Below are 16,526 nucleotides of genomic sequence, written 5' to 3'. Positions count from 1 at the left end.
GTCATGGTGAGGCGCTCAGGACTCGGAGCGCGGGAGAGACATGTCTGCAGCTGGCATCAGCGTTTCCCGGAGAGATGGCCTTGGCCGCGCTGGCCTCAGTTTTCCCATCTGGAAAGTGGACGTGGTTCTCAGATGGCTGGCGCCACGCGGGGCCTGGGGGGCGTGGCCCCTCCGACCGGGGACACATCATGGTCTGCCGAGCCAGCTTGGCTCAGGGACAGACCTTATCCCTGAGAAGATGGGTGGTGCCTGGACCCGAGGCCCCCGGGCTGCAGAGTGCGAGCCCGGGCCCGGGTGGGAGGGAAGGACCCGGAAAACCGCGGAGAGGACAGGCTTCTGTTTGGTGGAGAACAGAGGGTTATGTGAGCCCAGGAGAGCCACGAAAGTGCGGGGAGGCGACAGCGGAGTCCGCAGAGGGGAGGGGTGGGGTGGGCCCAACTTTGATGAGCCTGGGCGCTGCTCAGAGACTGACCTCTGCCTGGTTTTACCAGGTGAGTGTGCGAGAGAGCCAGAGAGGGTGAGGGCCTGGCTCAGGGTCGCACAGCAGCTGGCGCTGGGAGCAGACCGGCTGGCTTGGGGGCCTGGACACCGCCCCCCGCGCTGTGAAGGAGGGACGTGATCATTTATCAGGGGAGTTTAATAATGAATAAAGCCGAAGTGTCTTTAATGCAGGCAGCAGGCCCGAAGTAATAAGGGGCCCTGTATTAATTCGGAAGTTAATGAATATGCAGGTGCGTCTGAATGATTAATGGGGCTCCCAAGGCTTTGGAGAGGGGTGCGTGAATATTGCACACGTCTGGGAAGCTGCATAAACTGGGCAGCGGGTGGGCATTCATGCACCAGGGAGGACTCTCGTAGCCACGAAGGCTGAATTTACAGCCACTCGGGGGCAGGCATACAGTGTCATGGCTAAGTGTGCGCATTTTTTTTTACCGCGTGATCTTGAACAAGTCACTTAACCTCTCTGAGCCTCGGTTTCCTCATCTGCAGAAGGGGCATGAGAAGGGTACCTGGTTCCTAGGTCCTTAGCCCAGGGGCAGACATTGTGCTACAAACATCTGATAAGAAACGTCATAGCCTTTTTAGAAAGGAGGGCAGAGGCGGCCGAGAAAGGCCAAGGAAAGTGTAACAGTAACAGTTTAATTCCCTGGAACGCGGGACAGCACCTTACAGTTTGTAAGGGGAGGGGGGGGGCGTCTCTCGTTGGTCTACCCCGCTTTGCTCCTGGCAGCAGCCTCCTGGGGCACAGGAGCTGGGTCTTGGGGAAGCTGAGGGTTCAGAGGGGGCTGGTCACTGCCCAAGTCACCAGCCGGCAGGGGCAGTCGAGCCTCGGCCCGGGTCTACAGCCCTTGACCGTGAATCTCAGAGCAGGTGGAGGTGGAGCCATGAGTGAGCAGGAGGGTCCCACGGTTGCCCTGACCGGGAAGGCCTGCGGAGTGCTCGTCGGGCCTGGGGTTGGGGTCCCGCATCATCCCTCGGAGGCCTCGTTTCTCTACCTGGCATGGGAGGGTGTGTCTGTCCCCCGGTGCTGTTTCGAGGCTTTGACGAGAAAATGGGACATTGGCCCCTCGCCTGTCTGTGCCTGGCCTTTGAGGAGCCCCAGGCTCTGCAAACGTCATCTCTTGTTGCTGGGAACAGCTGTACTGGGAGTGTGCCGGCACTGGCCCTGTCTCGTATCGGGGGTGGGGCGGGGGTGCTGTGGCTGCTGGGCCACTTTGTAGCTTTGGGTCATTGGGCACGCTCCTCAGTCTCTCTCAGCCTCCGTTTCCTCATCTTCCGACGACATAGCTGTGGGATATTAAGTGTGCAAGGCTGGCACGCAGTTGGTGCCGGGCGCAGTGAGCTCCCCCCTGCCTTCCCACCTGCCCCAGGCCCATGTCACGGCCCTGTGCACGGGTGCCCTTTTTATGCTCCCCTGACACCTTCTTCAGCCTTCGAGCCTGCGAACATTTTTTTTTCTAATGTTTATTTTTGAGAGCAAGAAAGAACCCGTGAGAGTGGGGGCGGGCAGAGACAGAGAGGGGGGCACCGAGGATCCAGAGCAGGCTCTGTGCCGACAGCGGCGAGCCCGACGCGGGGCTCGAACTCACACACTGGGAGGTCATGGCCTGAAAAGTCGGATGCTTCCCCGGCTGAACCACCCAGGCGCCCCAGAGCCTGTGAACTTTTATGGAGGGTCTCCTGGGCGCCCTGCCGGACCCTGGGTTTACAGGGTGAATGAGACCCCCCCCCCCCTGTCCTTGACAAGGTCACGGTCTAGGCAGGAGGCAGGCGTGAAGCTAGTTTCCCCCGTGATGCAAGCTGGGATGGGGCATAGGAACAAGAGGATGGAGCCTACCTGGGCGGGGGCAGGGGGGGCCGGGGAGAGGTGCCCTCTCTCGGGCTCCTCCTGAGGCCCCCCGCCCGAGGCTGTCTCTTGGCTGTGGGTCCTGGGCTCCCAGCAGGAGGAACCCACAGGAAGGCTGGTGGAGTGAGTGGCTGAGTGAGTGAATGGCTGGTTGCTGTCTAGGCCCCTGCCCCGCCGCTCCCGGGCTCCAGGCCAGGGAACAGAGGCACAGCCAAACGGTCCCACGTGCGCTCAGGGGGAGGCTGTCTTGTGTCCTCCTCTTTTCCTTCCCGGGTCTCTGCGGTCTGGGCCCTGAAAGGCACACCCCCTGCCAGCCTGGCTGGGCCGGAGGACTGTATGTAGGTTGTTGGGTAAAAAACCCGAGGCATCACGGTTATGGTATAGCCTGGGTTGACAGACGAGGAAACTGAGGCTCAACGGGGAAGGGGGGGGAGGGCTGTGGGGCAGGGTCGGGGTTAGAGCCCCCGCTGGGCCGCTCCCCGTGTGGCCCTGCGGTGCCTGGCCTGGCTGTGTATTTATAGTTCCTGGCGATCTATATTAACACCAAAAGAGGCCTTTGCCAGCCTCTGGATCTGAGGATGCCTTTGAACCCCCCCGGGGGCTGTGGAATCAGAGCTCACCCCCATGGGAAGGGGGAGAACGTGGCTTCTCATCTTGCCCTTCACAGCCCTGGGGCTCGTGCTGGGCCTTTTGCCTGGAGAATCTTTGCCAGCCCGGGCCTGCGCTCCGGCCACCCCTTTGGCGGGTTCGAGATCTTTGGGGGTTGTTATGCCTCGCTTCCCTCCAGCTCTGCAGGGACACCGGGTACGCGGCCTGGGCTCGAGTGCGTGGGCCCTGTGGCCTCGGGCAGGCCGCCCCCTCCTCTTGAGCCTCAGTCTCCTCATCTGTGGAATTGGGCGTAATTCTCACCCGGCTTTGCGGGTCAGGCACTGAGCATTCCGTGCTTGTGAGCTGGGAGTCCGTGTTTACGCTCCTCGCGTCTCTTCCGGCCCTCGCCACAAGCGGTCCTCAGAGCCCGTAGGGACTGGAGCGTCCTCTCCCCCGGACACACGAGGTCGTCGAGGCCCTAGGGGTGGGATGACTTTGCCAGGGCCGCGCTGCCTGTTGGGGCAGAATTCAGACTCCTCTAAGTCCGGATGCTCAGCTTCCCAGACCCCATCTCCTTGTCAGGGCCCGCGGGGTCCTTGGGGCAGGCCGGACCCCTTACCCTACCGGCTTGGTTCCCACCCCCGTTGCCACGGGGACCGTTCCACTAACTCTATGCTTCTCTTACAGAGCAGAGACGACTGGCCGCCCTGAGCGCAATTCAATTCAACAGACATTTACTGAGTGCCTACTATGTGCCAGGCCTTAGGCTAGGCACTGGGGTGGGGGAGCAGAGAGGAAGATGGGGTCCCGTCCTCAGGTAGCTCTGGGCTGGGGGGGCTTGGAGAAGACTGGCCAGGGCTGAAGAGTGGCATGCGGGGCTGGAAGCAGCAGAGATACCTGGGTTCCAGTGCCTCCCTGGAGAGCTGCTGTCCCTCGCCTGTGCCTCAGTTTCCCTCTCTATAAACTGGGGTGGGGGGAGGCGAGGTGGGGTGAGATGATCTCTAGGATCCTTCCAGGATTCCATGGGGACGGAATCAGGGGGTGGGGGCCAGAGCAGGGAGACCACTACTCTCCCCGCACAGAGGCAGCCCGAAGGCTTTCCGGAGGAAGAGGCGTGAGGTCTGGGCCACAGGAGGTGGGGAAGGGTGGGAATGGCACCCCAGGCTCAGGAACAGCACGAGCCAAGGCCCAGAGGACACGTAGTTGGGCAGCCATGCAACCGCATAGGTTACGAAGGGAGGACGTGGTGGGGGTCTCCGCTGGGGGGGGGAGGGGAGGGGCCCAAGGGCTACACATCGGGGTGTGAGCTCTATTCTGTGGGCTGTGGAGGGTGGAGTCAGGGACAGACGGTCCTGCTTTGTCCTGCCCCCCACCCCCTTCTCCTCTCCTTCCCCCTGGGGTACGCTAAGGTTCCGTAGAACCTTATGGCCACGGCTGCGTCTGCACCGTGCGGGGCACTTTGCAGCATCAGGCCCCGTTGCACCCCTATAACGTGGGCGCTAGTGGACCCCGTTCACGGACGAGGACACAGAGGCTGAGAGAGGGAAGCTCCGCCCCCCAGGGTCATACCCTGAACCCCTGTGCTTCTCTCACCGGCTCTCACCGAAGAGGGTCTCTTTTCCGTATGATACTCGCCATCCTAGGGGCCCCCCCAAGCTCTGAGGAGTGCCTGCCACGGGCAGCGCGGCCGGGGCTTGGAGGTGAGGGTGGGAAGACGCCCAGATGTCGTTAGGAGGGGCTTCCTCCAAGACCCGGGTGTCTGCCCCCCTCTTGAGAAGGGGGTGAGCCGGGCTTCCCTTCCCACTTTACAGATGAGCAGGCTGAGGCCCCGGGCGTCACGTGGCTAGTCCAAGGTCACACTCGGCGGAGGTGACGGTCTGAGCCGGGAGCTCTCGTCTTGCTGCCCCCGGCTGACGCTGGAGGGAGAGTCAGTTTCCCTGAGATGCCTGCGGAAGGCGGCCCCCTACAGCCCTCTCCAGGATGCGCACTGGCGTCGCAGGCCCGGGTGCCCATCCTGGTTTTGTCCTGCACGAATGGTCAGGATCTTGAGCAAGTCGTTCATTACTCTGAGCCTGGGTTTCCTTGTCCGTAAAGGGAGAGAGCAGGCCTCCTTCATTCGGTCATTAATAGGTATTTAGTGAGCACCCAGTGGGTGCCTGGCGCTGGGCTTTAATGGAGAATCTGGCCCTTCCTCAGAGAACTCAGTCCGGGGAATGAAAGCAACAGTTGTGCTTCTGGTGGTGATGGAAGAAACCTGGGGGCTGTGGGAACCCCGCAGGAGGGACCCCAACCAGACTGGTTTGCTGGGCTGAAGAGGCAGGAGGGCAGGAGAGGGGAGCTGGACCCAGCTCTGCAGGTCCCCGGGCGGGGGGGGGGGGGGGCTGGCTTCCGATGCCTCCTATGGCAGTCTTCCCAGATCAGTAGGGAGCCAGCGAAGGCTTTTGAGGAGGGGAGTGCCACGCTCCGATTTATGCTTCAGGAGGCCCACCCTCCGCTGGGTGGAGGAAGGGTTGAAGGAGGCCGTAAGATTGGAGACAGAGAGACCAGTGAGGATGCTGATCGAGATTTTGGGCGAGGAAGGAGGCCGAGACAGCGCAGAGCAGTGGGAGGATGTACACAACAGCTTTCCAGGTGTGGAGGGGCCGGGCAGCTGCGGGCTTCTGGCTGGCTCGGGGCAGAAGCAGAGGCCGGGAGCGGGTGGGCAGTGGAGGGGTCCAGGAGGCAGCGGGGGTGGGGGTGGGGGGTTGGGCAAGGTCAGCACCCAGCAGATAGCAGGAGCCTTGGGAGGGACCGGGGTGCCGGGTGGGGGCGGGGAGCAGGTTTGGGGGGTGCAGGGGGCCAGGATCCGGACCTCAGGGGAGGTCCCTGCAGAAGAGCCTGTTGTGGGGGGAGCGGGAGGGGAAGTGAGGTGTAGGGACTTGGGGCTGCCCTGCCTGGCAGGGGGGGATCGCAGAAGTCACATGCCGCGGGCTCTTTGCCCAGTGCCAGGCCCACGGGAGGGACCCCCGGAGGGTGGGTTCCCTCCACTCTTTCACCAGAAAGCAGAATCTAGGCTGTCCCCTTGCCCTCCGGAGGAGGAAGGTGTTTGGGAAGGAGGAAAAGGGAAAAGCATTTGCATGCATAACAAGGCTGAAGTGAGGGAGAGGGAAAGAGAGCAGGGGGATGAAAAGAAATTACCATACGCCAGGATCTTGTTATTCAACCCAATTTTCAAAGGACCACAGCTGTCGCACTGAGATAATCCGTTAATTATAACAGCCATTGTGCTTTGGCAATGGGAGAGAAACCGAGGCTGGGGAAGAGGCTGAGGGCGGGGGGGGGGGGGGGGGGGGGGGGGGGGTGCAGGCCTTTGGGGGGCCCGGACCTGTGAGGGGGACAGGGGCAGGCACAGAGGGGGTGTGTTGCCCTCTGGGCTGAAAGGAAGACACTGTTGGGGGGGGGGCGGGGGCAGGCCTCACCCGTTCCTGGTGACGAGGACCCGCTGTGTGCCGGGCACCGTGCCTCGCCCCGTGAGCCGGGCCGCCGGAACCAGACTAGCGGCAGCTGACTTTATTGAGCACTTACTACGTGCCGGCCTCTGCTCTGTAGCTGTCCGCTCACCACCCTTCGGAGGCCTTGCCCTTCTAGTCCCGTTTTTGCAGAAAAGGACACTGAGACTCAGAGGAAAGAAGTCGCTTGCCAGGGGCACGCTGTGGGTTCAGTGGCAGAGTCAGGATTGGAGCTGAATGTGGCTCATTCTTCCAGAACGTTAGAGGGCACGGGTCTCTGTGGCTCTTGCCCTTGAGTTTTAGGACCAAGGAGTTAGAGAGAGGTATTGGACTCTTGAGCCCCAGCCACACAATCGGGGACCCCCCAAGATGACAGGCCCATGTTCCTGGGCCACGGTTTCTGTGCAGCCGGCGGTCGTGGGGTGCCCCCCCCCCCCGCATTTCCGGGGCTTTTCCAGCATGGACAGAGCCTCCTTGTTCTCCGATGCCACAGCTGCAGGCCCCTGGGGGCTCCCCCACCTGCTCCAGAGAAGCTAGTCTCAGGGCCAGGAGAGGGACCCCTTGCCACCGCCTGCGTCGGGGTTACGATGGGCTGCGCCCCTGGGTGTGCTGGGGGGGGCCTGTGACAGGCAGTGGGAGGCCAGGCAGGAGTTGCAGGTGGGCAGAGTGAGGGGAACCCGAAGTATGGGGAGAGGCGTGGGTGCAAGGGGCCATTCCAGAAACTCCAGAGCCCTTTGCTGCAGGCCCTACGACGGGGTGACGTGACAGCTGTCCCTGGGGTGTGGCTTCGGGCAGCTGAGGCCTCAAGTCCTCCTGGTGTCCGCGGCAGCCTTGGCCGGCGGTGTTTTATGGGGTAGGAATTGTGTTTGGGGCTAGTAAACTTCAGGCCTTCAGTAGGAGCCCCAAACCTGACCCGGCAACCCAGGCACCGCCGTTGGAGAGCCGGGGCTCCCATGGGGTGACAAGCGGACCTGGGAGACGGTCTGGGTGCCCCTCCGGTTTGGGTCCCCATCCCAGTGGGCCTGCTGGTGGGTCAGGGCCGCTTAGTAGAATTGGTGACCCACAGAGACCGGGACTCAGACCTTTAGGACCAAGGAGTTGTAGGTATGTAGAGAATTCTGGAGCCCCAGGCTCATTATCAGAGACACCCCAAGATGACAAGACTCATGCTGTGAGAGTGTCCCCGAGCTTGAGAACGCAGAGCCGCAGAACAGGGAGGACAGGGGTCAGAGGGAGGCAGGGACTGTGGCACTCTGGGATCCCCTCACCCCAAGGCTGGGGTTCTAACTGCTCCCATGCTGCTGGTCTCACAACCTCCGGGGCTCAGGGGTCAGCGGACAGTAGCCCTGTCCTTGCAGGGGAGGCGGCCAGGCTCTCCAAGTTTTTCTGGATCCACCGATTCCAGAGATGGGGGTTTTAAAAATAAAGCCGCCCGAGTTTTCCCTAGGGGAAACTAATTTAAAAAAAATGTCTTTAAAGCACTGTCCAGATGAAGCAAGATCCCACAGCCTCCCCTGACCCGGAGCCTGGTGCCGTGGAGGGTCCAAGCCACTGTGTAACAGTTGTGAGACCTCGGTTTCCTCCTCTGTAAAGTGGGAACGATAATGACACTGGCTGCTAAGGTTGTGCCAAGGATTCAGGGAGTTACCGTGAGAAGTGCACAGGCCCAGCCCACATAGGAGCCAGGACTCTGTTTTCACCTTGCCCAGGCCACCGTCCCTCCCCCGCCAGGCTGCCTCCCAGGGGGCCCGCACTCTACGCCACCAGAGCCTCCACGTGTCCCCGCGCGGGCTCCCGATGTGCCGCCCCGCCTTGGGACAGCCCTGAGGATGTTGGAAGGCAGGGAAATGTTCACCCCTTGGGGCCCTGGAGGAGGAGCAGGCGGAGGAGGCAGAGCTGGGAGGGCAGGCCTAGCCAGTGCCTGGTACATAGTAGGTGCTCCATAAATGTTTTTGAATGAATGAATGGAGGCCATGCAGGCAGAGGCAGCCGCGCGTGCGCAGGCACTGGTGAAAAGCGGGTCCAGTGGAGACTGGTGAGTAGTGCCCGGGGTTGCAGCTGAGCGGGGCCTGGGGTGTGCTGGAGCCAAGGCCAAGAGGCCAGCAGGGACCAGGTGGGGGGTCAGGGGGTCAGGTGCGGGAGGCGGGGACCAGGTGGAGAGGTCAGGCGGGGACGCAGGGACCGAGTGAGGGGGTCAGGTTGGGGGATGGGTCAGGTGGGGGGGGCGGGGGTCAGGTGGGGGGTCAGGGGCCAGGTGGGGGGTCAGGGGGTCAGGTGCGGGAGGCGGGGACCAGGTGGAGAGGTCAGGCGGGGACGCAGGGACCGAGTGAGGGAGTCAGGTTGGGGGATGGGTCAGGTGGGGGGGCGGGGGTCAAAGGGGGATGGCAGGGGTCAGCTGGGGAAGGCAGTCCTCTGAATAGCCTGGAGGATTCTAGGAAAGCCAGAGGTAACCCCTGGGGTGGGACGAGGAGGTGAACTTTTAATACGGGTCGCCCTTGGCTTTGGGCAGGAGGTTCACACGCTCCCCCAAGTGGCCGGTGGTGGGTGGGGTGGGTGCTGGGCAGCTTGGGGCTGGGGAGCGGGTGGCGGGGAGTGTGGGCCGCGTGAGCTGGGCCGTCTGTGAAGAGCCGTCCACAGAACCTGTGTTGGGCCTGTCAGGTCAGCTGCTGGGTAGTTTTTCAAGACCAAAGTGTTTTGATAAAAACCTTTCCGTCTCCCCGCTCACCTCCTTCCACCGAGGCCCGGACACTAGCAGGTGCTAATGACGGATGCAACACCCCCGGGGGGAGCAGTTGGGTTCGAGGGGGAGGGCGCGGTGGGCAGTTGACCGAGGGCCTTGGGGGTGGCCCCAGGCACACAGCTGTCCTTCCCCTGCACAGACAAGGAAACTGAGGCCCAGAGGGGTAAGGCGCTGACCCGCCCAAGGTCACACAGCGAGTTGTGACAGCCTAGAACCCCGCAGATGAGCCCGAGACCCTTCCCTGGCCAAGGTCACCGGGCTGGGAGATGAGCGCTTATACACTGGGGCCGTGCGGTCCCAATTAACAACCCCCGGCCCGCCCCCGCCGCCCCGATAACCGTCAGCCTTTGCTGCTGTCGGTGTCGTGGTGTTGTTAGTGGGCCCTTCCGGGCAAGCTGGCGGTTCCGTGAAGGCGTGTGTCTGCGACCGTGCCGGGCACCTAGTAGGTGCCCAGTAAATTCGTGGCAGCGTGTCAGGAGCGTGGGCGAGCGTGCAGCTGGTTAGACAGCGTGCCCTGCCTGCCCCGGGGAGGGGGGAGGGGGGAGCGCCTCCCCCGCCGTTTCGCCGTGACACAGATATGGACGCAGCCATGGTCTGCTGGCCCGGCACGGGATGGCACAGAGCCGGGAGCGGGTGCCGAGGTACCGAGGGGCAGGAGCCAGTTCCCCCGGGAGGTGGGGCAGCTGCGCGGAGGGCTGAGCCTAACAAGACATGATTGAATGGGGGTGGACCGAGCGCAGCACTCAGGGCGAAGCCCAAACTGATCCTGCCCAGAGCTCCCTGGGGACGTTCGGGGCACTGGGGTTCCCTGGCAGGATGTGTGAAGGGGCCCGGGGGCGGGGGGGTTGGTTGACATCTAGGACAAGGTGAGGACACGCGGCTGGTGCACAGTCGTACTGCTCTAACGGAAGGGTGGTTCCAGACCAAGGGAGGCAGAGGGCCCTGGTGCCCGTCACCGCACAGACCACGTCTGGCATGATGCTGGGCTCCGGGGGACACGTTCTAGGAGGGACCTTGACAGCAGGCATGACCTGGGGCAGCTGCACCCGAGAGTGGGGGGCTTGAAACCACGGCGCAGGAAGGGCAGTGGAGGATGTGGGGCTGTTTAGCCTGGATGAGCAGGTTGCAGGGGGCAGGGAGACAGCAGATTAGCAGATACCGGAAGGGCCTTTAAGCGGGGGGGGGGGCTGTCGGCCTGCAGCTTCATACGGGTGCTGAGATCCCCGTCACCAAGGGTATGCAAGTTGGGGGCAAGTTACCTCTGCGGGAATTCTGGGACATCTTGTAGTGCTGAGAGCCCAGGCAGGCCCGGGTTCCCAGCTATGGGGTCTTGGGCAGATCGCTGCACCTCTCTGGGCCTCAGTTTCCTCGTCGTTAAGTGAGAAGGATGAGGGGAGTCCACGAGGCTAAAAGGAAGGCTCAGAACGTGTCTTGCGCCCCATGGGCACCCCAGCAGGGGTGATATTTAATATCCGAATTCAGTGGAGTGAGGGAGTCTAGGGTCTCCCCCTGTCCTCTGCTGCCGTTCCTAGCCCTGGGCTTTTATTCTGCACATCATGTTCTGAGCACCTGCTACAGGTCTGACCTTGTTCCAGGCATGGAGGTTAATTACAGTCGTGAATAAATAAGGCCTGTTTTGATTTCACGATGGGGGGGGGGTGGGGGGGGAGCGCAGGTGGTCATAAAGAACTAAATGATGTTTGCTGTTGTTAGGTGCTCTGAAGGGACCAGAGGCAGGATCGAGTGAACAGTGAGTTAACCTCCGATTTGGTGTCAGGGAAGGTGGGGTTGCGGGGAGCAGTTGAGTAGAGAGTGGGGTAATGACCTGGGCGGAGCCATTCTAAGCAGGGGTGGAGCATTCTAAGCAGGGAGGATGGCATGTGCAAAGGACCTGAGGTAGGAGCCTGACCGGGAGGGTTTGAGGAGCATGGCTGGCGTGGACCAAGTGCTTCCTGACGACGGAGAAATGGAAGTCTCTCTGGGCTTGCGGGCACTTTCCTGACAGGGAGGGAGGTGCCTACACAAGGGGTAGGAAGCCCACCAGGCAGCCGTGCATGTCCAGTCCCGGCCGTGAGCCCAGCTCCGGAGCCGAAGCTGGGGAAGGAGTTTTCTCATCTGTGAAATGAGGTTAATAGCACCAGCCGTGCAGGATTGATAGAAGATTCGAGGACTGTGAAACGTCGGCCAAAGGGATACTTACGACTCTCTTACGGGCGAGGAGACTGAAGCCCAGAGAGGTTAAGTAATGTGCCCTAGGTCACACAGCTCAGCACTCAATCCAGGGACCCCTTTGCCTTCAGCATCGTGCTTCGTACTCTCTGCACGGCAGCTGGGGCTCGTGGCACCTGAAACCCACCGACCGAACGGCAGTTCAGTCGTGAAGGTATAATCACCCCATTTTACAGATGAGATACTGAGGCCCAGGGCGGCCTGCCTGAGGAGCCCCGGTGAGGCGGAGGCAGTGATAGGATTCAGTGTCCCGCCCCCGGAGGTGGCAGGCTTGGTCTCAGAGGGCAGAGTGGTAGCAGCCCGTCTCTGGGATGCCCGGCCTGGTGCTGTCCTCCAGCAGAGAGAGGTGAGGCGACCGCTTGCCCCGTGAGTTCCGGCTGGGTCCCAGGAGTCCTCGGTCCTCCTCATCCTGGGTAATGGCACTGACACGGACAGTGACAATGGCACTTCCGGGAGCCTTGGCCAGCCTGGCCCAGGGAAGAGCCCATGCCAGGCCTTAGCAGCAGCAACAGATGACATTTCCCCGGCTAAGCCTTACGTCCCTGCTCCCGGGAGCTGGAACGTGGATGGCACCTCCCCTACTGGTTCCCCAGATCGCACCACCGTCCCCGCCACCGGCCTCCCCACGGGAGCCTCCTGCCCTGTGCGGTGGATTTGTCCCCACGTCCTGGCGTTTCGTGGGAGCCCTGGGAGATAGATAGGGGGCACTCACCTTGCATGCAGGTGGAGGAAGGAGGTTCAGGGTTGGCCAGCCCTGCCGACCCGGCTCCCCCATCCCTCAGCCGGGGGGCACACTCCCGGCGGACCTCGTCCCGGCCACCCGCTCACCCGGGCCAGGCGAGTGCCGGACAATGTGCTGTGTGTCCCCAGCAGGCTCTGCCCGGTGTCCCGGGTGAGCTGAGCGGGGAGCCCGTGCGGGGCGGTGAGCTCCCGGATCAAGATCTGCCCTGGGTCCTCCGCCGCTGGCACGTGAGACCCATCCCCGGGCCTGGCGTCCCTTTCCCCTCTGGGAAGGGCTGGGGTTGGGCGGAGCAAGGGCTCTTCATTCTTCCAGCTCCGAGGCTCTAGGATCCTGAGTCCGTGGAGGTGCCCCGAGCCTCGTGGCACCCGGAGGGACGGGGCCCAGCAGCCAGCTGGGTCAACCGGTGGCTTCTGGGCGGGGGCGGGGAGGGGGGGGCGGAATTTGCTGAGAGCGACTCCCCTTCTGTGGCCGTGCGGCTCTGAACTGGCCCCTCAGACGCATCGGGTCTTGCCGCCTCTTCTCTCCCCTTCTAAGCGTGTCACCGTGACAGGGGACGTCTGCGGCCACAGCTAGACTGGGCCTAGACAGGGGACGTCTGGGGCCACAGCTAGACAGATCCCACTACAGTGCCCTGCTCCCCAACTTTGCCGCGTTTCTTCTCCGTGCTGGTGGGACAGAGGGGCCCCTGAGGCGGTGCCGTGGGACACTCTGGGCCTGCCCCTGCTCCGGCCAGAAGTGGCTAGTTCCTGCCACCCCTGCGTGCCCTGGGGCAGACCTAGCGCTGGGTGGGGGTGGGGGGCTGGGTGTATGGGGAGGGTCCCTTCAGGCTGGGTCAGCCCGGAGCGCCGCTCTTGGCCGGATGCTGCGCGCCTTCAGCCCACAGAGCCTGCTTCCCCGCGGGCCAGGCCCTCCCAGGTTTAACACCCCTGGTGCGGGCCGTGCGGGCCTCTGCTTCCAACAGCTACTTCCGGCCGCTTGGCCCTCCCTCTGCACTGGTCACTGGCTGCATTTCAGCGCCTGGGGGGTGGGCAGCAGGTTCGGTGCCCCTCATCGTCTCCCTGAGCTCTGCCGATTGGTTCCTGTCTCAGATGCTCTCTTTCCATCCATCTCCATCCTCGGCCTCTCAGTGTTGTGCTTCCCCGTTCTTCTTAGCCCTGGCCTCCTGTCCGCAGCTCCCTCACTCCTTCCCCTCCCTCCACCGCCCCCCGGGAGTGCAGGGCAGGGCCCTGGTCCTCCTGCTAATGCGCGTACAGGGGGACTGCCGTGACCACTGGGACCCCCCACTCCAGGTGCGAGCCGGCAGCCTCCCCCACACCTTGAGTGGGTGTGCAGCCGGGCCGGGGGCCAAGTGCCGTCAGCACCTCCTTCCCCTTGCTGTCCCCCTTCCCTGGCTGCGACAGGCCTCGAGCGGTGGTGGGCAGGCGGCCCAGGGACGGGGACCGGGTGGCTGACGCACACGGGGCAGTGTGATGGGGCGTCTCCTCCCCTTTGGTCTGAGTCATGGGAAGGGTGGGAGGGTGAGGGGAGCTGGGCCCTGGCCCAGGCCATTCTGGGGACGGGAAAGAGCAGGAGAGAGGGCCGTGGGCAAGGTCACCTTGAGGGCTCGGCTGCACAGAGCTCAGAGGGGCTGGGGTGGGGGCTTCTGTCTACCCTGGACTGTTTGGGATGGGAAGAGGGGAGATGATAAGACTAGCCCCTGTCCCCAAGCCTGGGTGCCTTCTCCTGGTCCCCTTCCCCTCCCTCTCGACCTCTTCACATCCCCTCAGCATGGCCTTGGATCTCCAGAGGCTCTGGCCAGCTCAGCTCTGCCCTGACGCCCTGGGCTTGGCTGGAGGGTGCTGGCGTGTGCAACTCAGATATGGGGACAGGTTATGGGGAAGGGGTGGGGGGTGCTCTGTGTGGCTAAAGTTGCACCTGTGCTCACAGACATATACATGTGGAACGCACACGTGTGCTTGAACAGGTTGACACGTAAGCAGGTGCATCCTCAAGACGCGCCTCCACGCACCCCTTCCCGCCCCCTGCGCACACGAGCGTGCTCACCTTCACCTACGGGGACTCCCGTGGCTGGCACGGGCACGCGTGCGCACACACGGCTGCCTGCACACCCGTCTCCTCGTACACGCCTACCCGCACACCCCTGCACTGGCGTTCTGAGCCCGCGCGCACCTGCCTGCATGCAAATGCGGTCCCCAGACATCCCCAGGCGGAGGTGGTGCAGACAGAGGGTTCTCTGACAGGGCGGATGGACGCCTCAGCCTCCTCCAGCGCAACCTTGTTGCCCATGCGACGGAACCGGGAGGGAGGGGGGAAACTGAGGCCCTAAGGAGCCAGGAGCCATGTTAGACGGGAGCTTAGGCCTCCTGACTCCAGCCCCGAGACTGCGCGGCACAGCCGAGGACAGATGTGCTCTGTGCCGCCTGGGCACCCCTTTCTGCCTGACCTCCTTGTCCCCCTCCCCCGCTCTCCCGGCTGTCCAGCCCAAACTGGCCCTGCAGGGGACCAGGAGGTCCTGACCGTCACAGGCTCGGTCGCCACGTCCGCCTTTAATCCAAGAGGTCATCGAACACCCCGTTCACCTGCCAGCTCCTCAACAAATACTGTCTGTCTGGACTTGTTTGGGGACTGTCTCCCTCCTTGCTTCCCCTGCCTCTGTTCCAGCCCTCTGGGGCTCAGAGCTGTAAATTGCTTTTGCTTCAACAGCCAAGGTTTGTTTATATATATATATATATATATATATATATATATATACACACACACACACACACACACACACACACACATCCGGAGCCACATCTGGCTGAGCGGCCGGCCTTGCCTGGCTTTGCTGGGTGACTGAGGCCAGTCTCCCCTGGTCTGGGGCTCAGTTTCCCCACCTGTAAAGTGAGGATCTGCGGTCCGGGAACTCTGTGCCGCTTGGGGCATGGGCAGCTTGGCTCACCTTACTTGTTCCGCATCGGATGGCCGGGCCTGGTCCTCGCTGGTGGCACCAGCTTCAGATATGGTCGTCTCCATCTGGCTAATAGGGCTGGGTAGAGGGGGCTCCAGGCCTCCTGTGTCTTCCTGCCTAGGGAACCTCCATCCCGTGCTGCCCCTGTCTGGGCCCCCGACTCCAGCCGCAGAGGGGACCCAGGGCTTCAGCCACACCCTTCCAGGTGCCTTCGGGTTCATCATCCGCCCGAGGCCTTCTCACGCCGGGATCAGGGAACCTCTAATGGAAGGCACTTTGGGGGAAGTGATATTGGGGGTGTGTCTGGCTTCCCGGGCTCTTGCCCTCTCTCCCTCTGCTCTGCTCCTGCCTGTAGGATGAATTCTCCCCACGCCCTTCCCCTGCAGGAGACCCCGGCCTCTGAGTCCCCCTGCTTGAGGGGGGGGGGCGCCCAAAGCCACGCCACTCTGCTCCCCCTCCCCCATGGAAGCTGAGACAAGGGAATTATTTTTGGAACAGGAGCGGTTACACAACAAATGAATTATTTATCTTTGGGCATGGAGGGGAGGAGGCATTTTGCCGGGCTTCTTAATGCCTTATCTGGATTGGAAGGTGCCCGCTTGGGTATATGGTCATGTGTATATGCGCCCATTTGTCAAACATGAGACTGTGGGCATGCTGTGGTGTTCTGGCTCAGGTGTGGGCATGTGGGTCTTTGTGCGGGCAGGTGGACGAGTGTGGACAGGAGTGCAGGTGTGTGTGTGTGTGTGTGTGTGTGTGCACCCAACCTGTTACCGTCCAGTCTCCCTTCTCTGTCCACCGTCCGCAGATTCTGTCCCCCTCTCCCTACTCCTGGTTTCTTCTGTCTCCTTCCTTCCAGACCTCTCGGTCCGCCCCTCCCTCTCGTTGCCCACCCCCACCCCCGTTCTTCTATGTAACAGGGACCCTCGGGTGCTGCGGGCACCCGGGACGCCCAGCGGGATGGGGTGGAGAAGGGACAGGGGCCTGTGCTGGAGCTTAGTGGGGCTGTTCTGAGCTTTCCCTGATCTGTCCCCCCCTCTCGGTGCTGCCTTTCAGGAGCCAGGTGACAGATGGGTCCTTTCCTTCCTGCCCCGTCTCTCGAGCTCCCTCCTCAGAGGCTCACTCTCCGGCCTCCCATGGGAATCGTGGGAATCGTCTGAAGTTCTGAGCCCGGAACCCGAGGAGGAGGAGGAGGAAGAGGAAGAGGAGGAGGAGGAGGAGGGAGAGGAAGTCGAGTCCTGAGAACCTGTGCACCTTCCCGGAAACAGGCGGAGGGGCGCGTCCCGGCCCGGTCACGGCGCCCGGCGCCTGCTGGTAGTGCCCCCGGCGGACCCCCCCCCCCTCCCGCGGTTGGCACGGGCCGCGTCTGCTTCGCCCGGGGCCCCCCGCGCTGGGGGTCGCCCCCAAGATGGTGGCGGCCCCGGGGAGGACTGTGCCGCCAG

At 62.9% G+C, this 16,526-nt stretch overlaps 1 long non-coding RNA gene and 1 other non-coding gene across 4 annotated transcripts in view; one reads left to right on the top strand and one right to left on the bottom strand.

Annotated features, from left to right (window-relative positions):
* ELFN2 overlaps positions 1-16,469 on the top strand; it is a 70,635-nt gene extending 54,166 nt beyond the window's left edge. For both annotated transcript variants that reach the window (XR_006601103.1, XR_006601102.1), the window contains exon 3: positions 16,141-16,469. This is a non-coding gene — a transcript (extracellular leucine rich repeat and fibronectin type III domain containing 2). The remainder of the gene's footprint in view (positions 1-16,140) is intronic.
* LOC123386736 lies at positions 1,799-6,243 on the bottom strand. 2 transcript variants are annotated; one of them, XR_006601104.1, is made up of 3 exons: positions 4,529-6,243; positions 3,833-3,899; positions 1,799-3,448 (listed from the first exon to the last, which is right to left on the bottom strand). It is a non-coding gene; the product is annotated as an uncharacterized LOC123386736 (long non-coding RNA). The 2 variants fall into 2 exon arrangements; XR_006601105.1 differs by having other exon boundaries at positions 1,801-2,666; positions 3,257-3,448; positions 3,833-6,243.
* Positions 16,470-16,526: the final 57 nt, after the last annotated feature.

This window comes from Felis catus, chromosome B4 (genome assembly GCF_018350175.1).
Source record: "Felis catus isolate Fca126 chromosome B4, F.catus_Fca126_mat1.0, whole genome shotgun sequence".
In the NCBI taxonomy this organism is placed as follows: domain Eukaryota; kingdom Metazoa; phylum Chordata; class Mammalia; order Carnivora; family Felidae; genus Felis; species Felis catus.
Note: the sequence above shows the minus strand (reverse complement) of the source record. Positions and strands in the feature narration are given on the sequence as shown.